The following is a 13,349-nucleotide window of genomic DNA, read 5'->3' as shown; positions in this document are numbered from 1 at the left end:
ATTTCTTATGGGACCACTAGTTTAATAAACCACATGAATATGAGCCCCTGCATCGCTAGGGTGTGCTTTTGAGGATCACATGAAACCACAACAGAACTAAGACCAATAGGCAATGCTTATTAAAATGCAATGATACTGAGAGGTTATTCTGTTATAGATTGACATAGGAATAATCCCATAATTTTGTGTGGTAAGTTGAAACATGATTTATGTATATATATATACATGTATGTGTGTGTGTATATATATATATTAAAATACCATGTCATTAAAAATTTACATACTTCAATGCGACTGGAAAGTTCAGAAATGCATACTCCTCTGACATGCTCCTGCCTACTCCTGGTTCTACTTGTTTCTTTCTAACCAACCTGACTTCTAATAATTTGCAGATCAAAAGAATCTGAGCTCCCCCACTAACCACCAACTGGGTCCCATAGAAAAGAATGGAATTTTCCATCACTAAAAGCCAGGTTTCCATTTTATTTTCTTTGGGGGAGGATGGGCTACACCCAGCTACTTCTAAGGACTACTTCTAGTTCAGAGAATCATGTGGGTTTGGGAGTCAAACTTTGCCTCTTGCATGCAAAATATATACTGAACTTGTTGAGCTATCTCTCCAGGCTTCCAGGTTTTTTTTTACCTAGTGGTTTTGCTAGTCAACTAACATGATATTTCATGTTACTTAAAGTAAATCCAAATGGAAGAGTTTGTTTCACTAGCTATTTGCATGTTCCTTTGTTTGACTGAAACTTAGAAATGTTCCATCCGGGTAAGGACTCTCACACTGATCTGAAGAAGTCAGTCTGAGAAGGATGGAAGACATCTCAGACAATTAAGAGAGGGATGAAAGAAGTTTCTACTAGATTTAAGTGACCTAGAGAATATCATTTGGGTTGCATACAGTTTAATGGGTATGGAAGTGTAGAGATTGTATGGAGAACAAGATAGAAGTCACAAAAATGATGAGAAAAATATTACTAGGAACAGGGAAGAGGAGAGTTGCAAACATATTTGGAAGCTGAGAATTTCTGGGCCAACTGACTTCAGGAAGATTACAATGTCCTCACCAGTGATAACTTTTAATTTAGAAAGAACTATAAATAGAGAGGAGCTATTGGTTATCACCAACATGAGAAATAAAATTCAATTTAGACTTCAAAGAGAATGTAATTTTGAGATTGAATACAAGGTAGAGTTCTTTGCTTTTAAGGGTTGAACCAGAATCCCTGTGGAAAACAATACAGAGAGTTCTCAATAAACTTAAAATTGAGCTATCCTGTGATCCAGCAATTTCACTATAGAGTACATACACCCAGGACAGAAAAATATTCATTCAAAAGGACAAATGTGTACCACTATTCATTGCAACACTGAGTACAATAGCTATTATTTGGAATCAGTGTAGATATCCAACAACAGATCAGAGTATTCTGAAAATGTGGTAGATATACACAATGGAAAACTACACAGTCATAATGAATGATTAAATCATGCAATTCACTGTAATATGGTAAAAACTGAAAGATATCACATTAAATAAAGTCAGAAGAGGGAAAAACTCAGGATAACACTTAGTTGTGGGTGAAAGAAGTGCAATGGTTTAAAAGACAATGCCTAAGATCACACTTGACCCCAAAATTTTAGGAAGAGAAGGAAAGAAATATAGTGAAGGGGAAGGAGAGAAGAGACAGATGAGAAGCAATGGAGGCAGGAGTCAAGGGGACATTGGTGGTGTTAAGTAATGATAGAGCTAAATATCCAAACCACAGAGTCAATAACACTAATTTGTGAGACTCAAACTTTAATTCATTCATTCATTCATCATCCTGTTATTCGTCGATTGGCTCGAGCAGGCCCCAGTAACGTCTCTTTCATCCTAGCCCTGAGATTATATTCAAGGCTCTTTAGGAGAATGAGACCCATCATTGTTACTGGTATTTGGCATATTTGGTGTGCCACAGGCAGTTTGCCAGACTCTGCCCTGTGGGCAGGCTGTATTCGATAGCCTGCAAGTTTGTCCAGAGTAGGAATGAGATAATGAGATATCATAAAAAGATGTCCTGATAAGATGTCGCGGTTCCGGGAGCTGCATTTTGTAGTCTCTGAGTCTTGGCCGTTGATGGGATTACACGGCGCCAGGGGGCCAGGTGGTGGGTGTGATCCCCGCCTGCTGGAATTTGGAGGATCTGGGTGGAGGATGCTCGACTCCAATTCGAGTAGGCTTGGAGATCTCGGCCCCGGAACCTGCGTGGCTTGGTCCCTCTGCCAGTACCTTCATGTGAGCGGAGAGTGGTCTCAGCATGGTGGTGGCTGGTCCTGGAGGTCTTCGGCTGCCGGAGCCCTGGTCGGGGTGGGGAGGAAAGCTCAACCCGCTCTCCTCCAAGGGACCCCGGCGAGGAACAGCCAGGCGCAGGGGCAGGAGACTGACTGCACTGGTCTCGTCCGGGAGCTGCATTTTGTAGTCTCTGAGTCTTGGCCGTTGATGGGATTACACGGCGCCAGGGGGCCAGGTGGTGGGTGTGATCCCCGCCTGCTGGAATTTGGAGGATCTTTAATAACCAGACTTAAAAGGTGCCTGTCAATATGGCAAGGTGAGGCCGAAGTTAGGGTGGTGATATTAGGAGACAGAATCTAGGAACAATGGTAGAGGAAAATTGGCATTGGTTGCTGAACTGGTGAAAGGATATTGCATGTCCAAAACCAAGCTGTGAATAACTTTGCCATTTACGGGCTTTAATAAAATAAGATGTGGGTTAAAAAATTGGATTAGAGGGATAATACAGGAGGTAGTGCATTTGTCTTGCTTGCAGCTATCCCTGGTTCTAACCTCTGTACCAAATATGGTCCCCTACGCATACTGCCATGAGTAAACTCTGAACACAGAGCCAGAAGTAATCCCAGAGCTCTCCCAGGTGTGTTTCAAAAACAGAACAAACGGGAAAAGATCCCAAATGAATAGGACATGTTTGTCAATCCTGGAGAATTCCCTGCCCTTATTGCAGCATAGCTCATACATCAGAATGATTTTTTCATATGGGGTGTCAACATTTTGAGCAAGTGTTTTGAGTAATAGATGAGAAAATACAGTGTAGAACATGATACAATGCATTCTTGTATGTAAAATGTTTCAAATGTCCTTTTGTTCAATGCTGAGAAATTTCCCAGGGTTCTGAATATAAAAAAAAGTAATCTTTTTTTAGTAATATCATCTGCATCCACTGATTTCTTTTTTTTTATTGAATCACTGTGAGACAGTTACAAAGCTTTCATACTTGAGTTTCAGTCATACAATGATTGAACACCTATCCCTCCACCAGTGCAGTTTCTACCAAAAATGTCTCCAATATATCGCCCCCCTCCCTGATTACAACCCTCCCCCGCCTCTATGGCAGACAATTTCCCTCATACTCTCTCTCTACTTTTGGGCATTATGGTTTGCAATATAAATACTAAGAGGCTATCACGTTTGGTCCTTTATCTACTTTCAGCACACATCTCCCATCCCGAACGATTCCTCCAACCATCATTGACTTAGTGATTCCTTCTCTATTCCACCTGCCTTCTCCTCTAGTTTATAACACAGGCTTCCAACTGTGGGACAATATTCCTGGCCCTTGTGTCTACTGTCCTTGGGTGTCAGTCTCATATTATGTTATTTTATATTCCACAAAAAATATGTCCTTCTCTTTCTGACTCATTTCACTTAGCATGATACTCTCCATGACAATTCACTTATAAACAAATGTCATGACTTCATCTTTCCTAACAGCTGCATATTATTCCATTTTGTAGATGTACCAAAGTTTCTTTAACCAGTCATCTGTCCTCAGGCATTCAGGTTGTTTCCAGATTCTGGGTATGGTGAACAGTGCTACAATGAACATACAAGTGCAGACATTCAGTCATTTCTACTATGCTTGCATCCACTAATTTCATTCTCACCTTCTCTGTAACAGAGATTATTGCTATTATTCCATTTTCTGGATGAGAAATATGATGTTAATTTATAAGGAAAAAGAATAAACCCACAGATCCAAGTATGCAGTTTCTCAAGCTTTTTATACAATAACTCACAGTGAGGAATCTAATTTTTATTCAGATGAAGATATATGCACAATAATAATAGAAACATAGACCCTCAGAACTACACATGCCTTTACTTATGAGAGTGTTTATTCCATTCCTTTCCTTTCTTTAAAGATATTTTTGGGCGGATTTTTGCAATACCCAGTGGTGCTCAGGGCTTACATCTGGCTCTGTGCTCAGGGATCACTCCTGGTGGTGCTCAGGGGACTATATAATGTATCAGGGATGGAACCTAGCTAGGTCATGTGAAGACAAAATGCCCTACTCTCTATACCAACTCTCCGGCTGCTGCTTAGTGATAATTTTTAATGATGCAAATTTATTTTAAAAATAGATATGTTAATTTATTTGTCATAAAATTAAATTTATACTCACAGGTAAAATAGGAGTCCTTAAACCAGAGTGGCGTGACATCTGCACTCTGCTTGTCTATCCATCCATGCATCTATCTTCCCAATTGCTATTAATCATTCAATAATCTATCCTTTTATTCGTCCATTTATCTTTTCATCCATCCATCTGTCCCTTTATCTATCTATTTATTAATTCAATCAAAACATGAATAACAAAGAAAAGTGAAATTAGTCTATCACTATAACATTCTAGCTTTTGCAACATAAAAATAAATCTGGGGAATGAAGAAACCATGTTCATGTCATTCCCACAGCTCTCTTACTTTTGCTTCTGAATTACTGTGAGTCCTGCTAACCATGACCACAGGCTGTTTAAAAGTACACCATTTACCTTATTTAATTTTCTTCTACAGTCATAAATATTAATTAAGTAAACCACAGAGAGCCTGCATTTCAATCCCTTTACTTCCTGAGGACCATAAGCAATTAAGACCCACAGAAATTTAAGTAGTAACTGGTTCTTTAAGTCTGCCCTATGACATCCACTTTTTATTTTTTAATTAGGTCAGATTTATTAAATCTTAGTGGTTTATTTTTTCTACCAAACCTCTCCTAACCTGTGAGTATTCAAATTTGATTCTCTTCTTAACCATGATCTATGTTTTTCCAAAGAACTTGTTCATTTTTTTATGCAGAAAAGTGTATGTTTTAAATAATGAAAACAAGAAATATTTGTGTCTGGCCTTCCAGTTTCCTAGTGGAAAAGGTGATGCTTTTCAGACTTGCTGATTAAAGTTTGCTTAACAATGAAAATGGATGCAACAACTGTAAAAAAGAAGGAAGGAAGGAAGGAAGGAAGGAAGGAAGGAAGGAAGGAAGGAAGGAGTGAAAGTCCCCTACCAGCTTCTTCAAGTTCTGAGGTGGGGAGTATCATTATTAATGGTATTATATGTAATCTTCTTTTCTGTGCATATTCAAGTAGGGTGAAGGCTTAATTTTATAGCAATTAAATAAAATTACTCGGTGAGGAAAGGGGGGTATACTGGGGAGATTGGTGGTGGGTAACATGCACTGGTGGAGGGATGGGTGTTTGATCATTTTGTGATTGTAACCCAAACATGAAAGCCTGTTACTATCTCATGGTGATCCAATAAAATTTTAAAAATAAATAAATAAATAAAAATTAATCAGAAAATGGGTATACTTTCTTGATGATTTCTTGGAGATTTGCATGATTCTTTTTTTTTTTTATAAAACTTGAACGATATTTCACATAAAAAGTTGGTTGGGGGGAGGGTTAGGGTTATGCTCAGCTGTGCTTAGGGATTACTTCTAGTTCTGCACTCAGGGATCACTCCTGCAAGTGCTGGGAGGAAAGGGAGGATGGAAGGGACCACCTGCTGTGCCAGGACAGACCTTGATCTGTCATATGCAAGGTAAGTGCCTTTCCTATTGTATTGTCTTACTGGACCCTGAATTATTTCTAATATTTAACAATCTTCCTTTTGTTGTAAGTAAACTATATGCAAGCACACACACACACAAGATATCAGTAACTGAAAATTTAACTTGTAAGCATTTTCTCTTCACGTGCTTTTGATAACATCTTCATTTCAGTTAAAGGAATGTAATTAGAAAGGAAAAAACAGTAAAAATAAGTCAAGAATTTGGTAAGAAGATGTGGGCGAAGCAATGTAGGCTCTTAGCAATATGCCTTCCTATTACTGTGATGAGAAAGATCACAAAAGATAAAGACCTGACTGAACCAGGGAGTCTAATGAAAATCATCGGTCCCTTGAACCACATCTATTTATTCTCTAAGAACCAAGTAACTCCGGAGAATATAAGAAATAAATAAAAGTAAAAATACTGAGAAATAAATAGGAAAAAATGTATTTTTAAATTGAACATGTTAAAAGAGAAAAAATATAAAGAGGAAGGAATCTCCTTCCAATTTCTTGAGAACTCAAATGATTGAAAAACAGATCTTAGATTCAAGGCACAGAGATACCTCCTCATTAACATCTACTTAGCAATTATTATAAAGACTTAGGGGAATGAATTTATCAGGTTTAATTCATAAAGAAAACAACTAAACTCAAGTATTTGAAAAGTACTGACCAATAGATATAGATTTCTCTGAAAAATATTATATACCTCATATCACAACTTCCATGTACTATAAAGCACTGTATTTGAAATTAGTAACATCTATTTCAATCCTTTAATCTGTCAGAGGCAATGTATGGAGTGATTTAGTGGCTGGGTGTGAAAGAAATAAATGAAAAATAATTTGTATTTTATATCCATTTCCAACCAGGGATCTCAAAACATTTTAATACAAATTCTTCACCAGTTTTATGATGCCAAGTTTCACTGCTTAAAAAAAAAATACATAGACCATAGTGACAGCTGAACCAGCTAAGTGCTTGTTTTGCAATATAGGAGGCCTAAGCTCCATCCTGACACTGTATGGTTCCACAAGAAATAAAAGGAATTTAATTTAATTAAAACCTTTAAAATGTTTAAAGTTTTTTGGGTCACACTGGAGATGCTCAGGGTTTAGTCCATTTAGTTAGATGCTTTAGTTAATTCCTGGCTCTGTACTCAGGAATTACTCCTGGTGGTGCTCGTAGGATCATGAGTTGTTGGGGATTGAATCCAGGTCAGCCACATGCAAAGGCAAATACCCTATCTGCTGTACTATTGCTCTGGCCCTAAGTTTAAAAAATTTAAAATATATTAAGGGGGCTGGAGGGATAGCACAGCGAGCAGGGTGTTTGCCTTGCACACGGCTGACCCGGGTTCGATTCCCAGCATCCCATATGGTTCCCCGAGACCGCCAGGAGTGATTCCTGAAAGCAAAGCCAGGAGTAACCCCTGAGTATCGCTGGGTGTGACCCAAAAAGCAAAAAACAAATAAAATATATTAAGTACTTAATTTACAACTCTTGTTTTTAGATGAACTGTATGCTTTTATAATCGCTGTATAAATATGAAGAGTTGACCAATCCCAAATGAAAGTCCCCTCCCATTTAGCATTTCTTACCTAGAAAGAAGGAACCCTCTTTAGAATAAATGCCTTTTTAAAGTTTCCACAAGGAAAAGACAGTCTCGGTACTCATAATGAATATACATTGTTAAAAAAAAATCCAGGATTTAAAAAAATTTCTCACATCTGATACTCAAGTTTTAATTTTTAAATGTTTCCAATTATGTACATGAGACAACATATAGGATGCACAGCAAGAAAAAGAGCTGGACTTCTAAATGGGGTGGAAATTTGGAGTGTAATTGTGGTACTCTCTGTGAGTTCAGTTTTCATTTCTCTTGATCAGGGTCTTTCTGGCATCATTAGGTAGTGCCAACTCACATCAGGTCACATTCTATGGAAGAAGTTTCCCAAGACAGCTGCCATCACAAAAAGAGTAAAAGCTGCTATGCAACCCCCATTCACTTGTCACTTCCCTTTTCTGGTTTATTTTGTTTCTTTAATGAATATTGTAACAATAGGGAGACTGAGGTGGGTAAGAGAGAGTTGGTCACATTCTTCCCCCCCTCCTTTTTTGTTCTTTTGAGGCCTCACCCGGCAGTGCTCAGGGTTTACTCCTGGCTCTGTGCTCAGTAATCACTCCTAGCAGGTCTCAAAGGATTATATGGAGACAGTTAAAGGGATATCCAGAGGTATTTGCTGATACAGTGCAATTCTAGCTGAAAAGCTCCTCAGATTTCTTTTCTATGACTGAATGACAGCAGTTTCCAAGTTGCAAAATCATGGCCCACAGGAATTTTTCTTCCCCAGTCAACTCAAGGGAAGACCCAGAAACCACAACTGAGGGAAATCGGTGTTGGAGCTGGTGAAGTAGGGTGAGGGACGTGACTCATTTGTGGCTTAGATACCAACTGCTTGAGCCATAGTCTTTACAGAATGGTTCTGGGTCCTACAGAATGGAAAGGTGAGTCTTGTCTGAGGGGAGGGCCAGTATGGCTAGAGAAGGGGAGGAGAACTTTGTGCTTCCTATTTTATCATGTCACATCTCACCATCCAGCTTCTAAGGACGGATTGTAAAGGGAGTGAGAGAAGGTTTTTGGAGGTTGGCTCTACAGGATCCATTTAGTAAGGTCAGTGTCACCTGGAAGCTGGTAGACAAACTTTCAAGCTGCCCCCAGACCTCTGACTCAGAATCTGCATTTTTAACATGATCCCTAGGAGATTCCTATGCATATTTAAAAAAATGAGGGGCATTCTTGGTCTACTTAATTACCTGGCAAGCCCAGGGGCAACAAAGCTCTATCATTCAGGAAGCTCTATTGCCCTCCCTCTGGAATTACTTACAGAAGTACCACCTACAAAGAGTGAACAGCTCAGACACAGACGAATATAAGAAAAGACTAAGGACAGAGCTCTCACTGCGTGGTGACCAAGGTTTTAAGCCAGCATCCAACTGTACTTCCATGCCACTTTATTCCTTCTTTCCAAAGCCTAGACCTCATCTGATGAAAAATTGTCTCTAGAAAGATCACACATCGTAGTCAGACAAAATGGGCCACCTCAGTGTTCCCACCAAGTCAATGGCCTTCATTTTCCTGTTTATTCTGGACTAGTAATGGACGAACATTTCACCTCAGGGATTTAGTCCCTCTCCCGTCAGACAGACTCTTTTTGAGTGGTTCAATGGAGATTTCTCTTTGGAATGGTATTTTTGACACTTGAAAGTTCCTGAGTTTTGGCATGAGGGAAACTATAAACATAGGGAAACTGGAACCTGTATTAGAAGAGTAAAATAGGAAGAAGCCAAAATGGAAACAGACTTTATCTCCTTAAGCTTGGCTTTCTCTACTTGGTTCAGGGCTGTATCTCACCATATGCGATATCGTAAGTACACATTAAATATTTATTGAAATAGACCAAAAGTATGTAAATTCCTCTTCATTGCCACTGCTTAATATTAGAGAGGATTATGTTTAGTTCTTTTATGTTTACACAGAATCCCTGTTTCACTTAGAGATGAAATCAAGAAGCAAACAACTGCTTTCAAAGCATAAGACTAGAAAATCAGGTCTTGTTATCCTCTTTTAGATCTAGATATGTGTCTTATGATTCACCCTTATTGAACATATATTTGCTAATTAATTAAACAGCCATTAACTCAGAGATCTAATGGGGTTAATTACTTCCCTAATGTAAAGCAAAATTTTCATAAGAAGAAATGACCAAGTCTTATTTTCAAGTCTTTGACTGATTCCCTATGATTCCTGTGCTTAATGAAGCTCATGGCTTGCCATTTTGGAAGGAATCACCAAGTTTTCTTCCAAGAATAACATCCAAATGTATGAAAGAACTCATAGGGCTACAAATGCAGATGCATCTAATTTAGGCATCTCTCAAAGAGGAGTTTATTCTCCCTCACCTTGACATGTTATTATTGCTACTAAAAGTTGTCATTTATTTATTTTTATCTCTTCCAATTATTTTAATTACCTGCTATAATAGTCCCACATACCAGAAAAACTGAAAACTCAAGAATGGTGGACATGATGCCACAGACCTTCCACAGGCCCCAGATGGGAGTAGAGTCAACCATGGCTCAACTCAGCCATGGAGAAAGCCCATAAAATATGAACAATTCATAATTAAACTCTGCCTTCCAAACAACAATTAAATTAAAGATATTAAATTCCCAGATTCATCCTAACAGTATCCCAGTCTTCTTCCTGTCCTGTCCCACATTGAATCTCACCATTTGTGGTTGTCATGAATAGTATTTCTCTTCCTCCCACAACTCAAGGAGAAGCACAATATACACAGGTATATAATATCTGTTTATTTTTCAGAATTCAACCCTATGTCTATTTGAAGGGTGACTTTCCTGTTCTTTCAAGTGTCAGAAGTGAGTGAATACGACACCCAAAAGGAGAGAGAGAACAGGGGGGAATGTCCTGCCACAGTGGCAGGGTGGGATGGGGGGGATGGGGGGGAGGGATATTATCCATGGTGGCGGAAAATGGGCACTGGTGGAGGGGTGGGTATTTGATCAATGTATAAAAGAAACCCAAGCACAAAAATTTGTAAATCTACAACTGTACCTCATGGTGTTTCACTAATAAAAAAATAAATAAATAAATAAATAAAAAAGAAGTGAGTGAATAACTGTAGATGCTATTTTGCCAAAGTTTCCATAACTAATGTTCTTTTATATATTTCACACTAATATATTTTAAATAATGTAGTAATATGAAATAATATATCTATCCTGGAGAAAAACGTTAATTGAAGATATAATTCCATCATAAAATCAGGAATATTATATAACATTTATTCCCTCTTATTTTATGATCATTCTTTTTTTGGGATCTTGCCTGGGAGAAGAGATTGTATATAGATGAATTATATGTTAAACTTAAATGTTGTTCTTGACACTTTTTTCAAACTTTTCCTGGATCCTTGCAGTAAACTGCAATTGTTGACTCTTCTTCAGACTTTCACATAGTAATCCTTGGACATGAAGTCCATTCCCAAGGACTTCTCATATGACCTACCTTCAAGCACCATAAAATGTGAAAACCAGCAAAAGTGTATCTGAAGGTGTGTTCAATGTTAAGAAATTAATTTTGAAGATCTGAATATTTTTAAAGTAAATTGATAACCCATACACTGAATGTGAAATGTTGATTAATTTAACACAACTGTGTACCTTTGTCTTTTAAGAAAGAGAGCATTATGGGCATGGTACAAAGGGTAAGGTTCTTGCCTTGAACGTGCCCAACAGTGGTTTGATCCCCTTCACCCCATATGCTTCCTTCCCCGGTCCAACCAGGAGTAACCCCTGAGCACAGAAGCACGAGTAAACCCTGAGCACTGCTCAATGCGGCCCCCAAAACAAAGTGCAACGTTCACCCTAAGAATTTCACCCTATGGATTAGGGAGGTGTGGATGTCTGATTTTTGCCAATCCAAAGTAAAACGTCTGTTTTTACAAGGCTTGTTTGGATCGCTTTTCTCTCCCCTCTGTTTTATTCTTTCCAGAGCACTAGGCTCTTGAAGTTCTCAAGCAAGTTCTGGTATTTAGTTTCCCTTGGGCTTTAGGAACTGGAGTTTGGATAGGCCAAAGCACTCTTTCCCCTCCCCCACCCGACCCCAGTCTTAGCTATTTTAGGTGTTATCACTTGGGGGAGTTGATTTCTGTTTATTGCTGCCCCCTTCCCCCTGGGGTAGTTTCGCAGGACAAAGGGAGCTCAGTGGAGGGCGCCGGCTTCGGGACAAGCGGTGGCACGTTCCCCCCAATGCAGAGTATGGGCGGCCCAGATCCAAGGCCGAGTGGAATCCGTTAGAGTAGCGTCCAGAAGAAAAACAGAGTGCCAACCCGAGTCTGGCGGCTACTTTTCAGGAGGCTTGACCACTGCGACCGAGCAGCAGCGGACAGCGGACAGAAAGAAAGGAAAAGACGGAGGGAAACGGCGAAGGAACGCGTCCTAGGTCAGTGCTGCGCGGGGTCACCCCGGCGGGGGACGCGGGCGCTGGAGAAACATCTGTTTTCAGCTCTAGTGGCCCGCGAACTTTTTCCTGGAGAGAAGCTCCGGGAGCAATTTACAGCATTCCAGCCAAGGCTTTCGTGCCAGACGCTCTGAATAAACCTTTAGAAACCTAAGCCGCCGGGAGGGTCAGCGCGCCGGGGGCTGGCGGGTGCGGCGCGGGCGCTCCCAGGCCCGGGTGGCGTGTCCCTGCCAGCTCCGGCGCGGGGCGCGAGGGACCGCAGGGTATCCCACCCGGCGGGGGGCGAGGTGGGGGTGCGTTTTCTACTCTCCTTGCGTCTGGGCGTGGCGAGGGCGCCCCAGAACCCGTGGGCGCTGTCGGGGAGGCGCGGGGAGGTGGAGGAGCGCGGCGGGGCTCGCGCGCGCCCGGCAGGAGGCGGCCTGTCCCCGCGGGAGCCCGAGCGGGCCTGGGGCTGGGATCCCGCTGCCCACGCGGCAGGGGCCTCGCGGGGCTCTGGGAGGTCGAGCCCTTTCCCCTCCACTCTACTCCTTAGCACCTTTGACTCGGGGGAGGGGTAAGGGGTGGTTTCTAGAAACCAGGAGGTGGGGGGTGGGACAGGGAAAGGGGCACGCGCACACATTGGTCAACCAGAATGTTCTTCGAAACTGTACTCAAAGGAAGCTTTTCATTCTAGAAAAATAGGTCTGTGGTCCTTGTTCTGCCTGTTTGGGAGGTTTTTTTTCTGCGGGGTTGTGGGGGAGAGAGACAGAGACAGAGAGAGACACAGAGAGACACAGAGAGACACAGAGCTTGAGAGACACAGAGAGAGAAGGGAGAATGGAGAGGGAGAGAGAGAGAAAAGTTAGAGGGGGGAGAGAGAGAAAAGAGGGGAAGAGAGAGAGGGAGAAAGAGAGACGGAGAGAGGGGCCGAGAGGGATAGCAGCGGCTGCATTCTGCATGCAAGCACGGAGCCCTGGCCTTTCCTCTGGGCCTGTATTGGAAGCTCCGAGACCGCGACTCCTATTCTGAGGGCCTCTGCTCCAAGTCCTGTGTGCTCTTCTTCCTCGTGCACTCCTCTTCCTCAAGCCCTCATGTTCAATTGCTCCCCTCTATGTTGTGAAATGTGGTGGGAGGTGCTGAGGATCTTTCTGCCCCCCCCCTGTGAATGCCTGCTCCATGTGTAGACCCCAGGACACATTTCCTGGAAAGGCTGGACCGGCCGGGCTCCCCAGCGAAGGGCCTGTCTTTTGAAGGGAGCAAATTTGGGCCTTAGGAATCCCGCGTTGGCTGGCTTTCCCACGAGGGGCTTCTTACTGCCCTAGTGTTGGGGGTGCATAGAGCTTCTCCAGACAGTGCTACCTGCAGCCGCAGGCTTATTTTCAAAACACTGCAGACCCATAGGTAAAGGGTAGGTGAAGGACTCCCTTGCGCCTC

This window comes from Sorex fumeus, unplaced genomic scaffold (assembly GCF_029834395.1).
Source record: "Sorex fumeus unplaced genomic scaffold, SorFum_2.1 ptg000044l, whole genome shotgun sequence".
Classification (NCBI taxonomy): Eukaryota; Metazoa; Chordata; class Mammalia; order Eulipotyphla; family Soricidae; genus Sorex; species Sorex fumeus.
The sequence above is the reverse complement of the archived record's forward strand: the minus strand, read 5'-3'. Positions refer to the sequence as shown.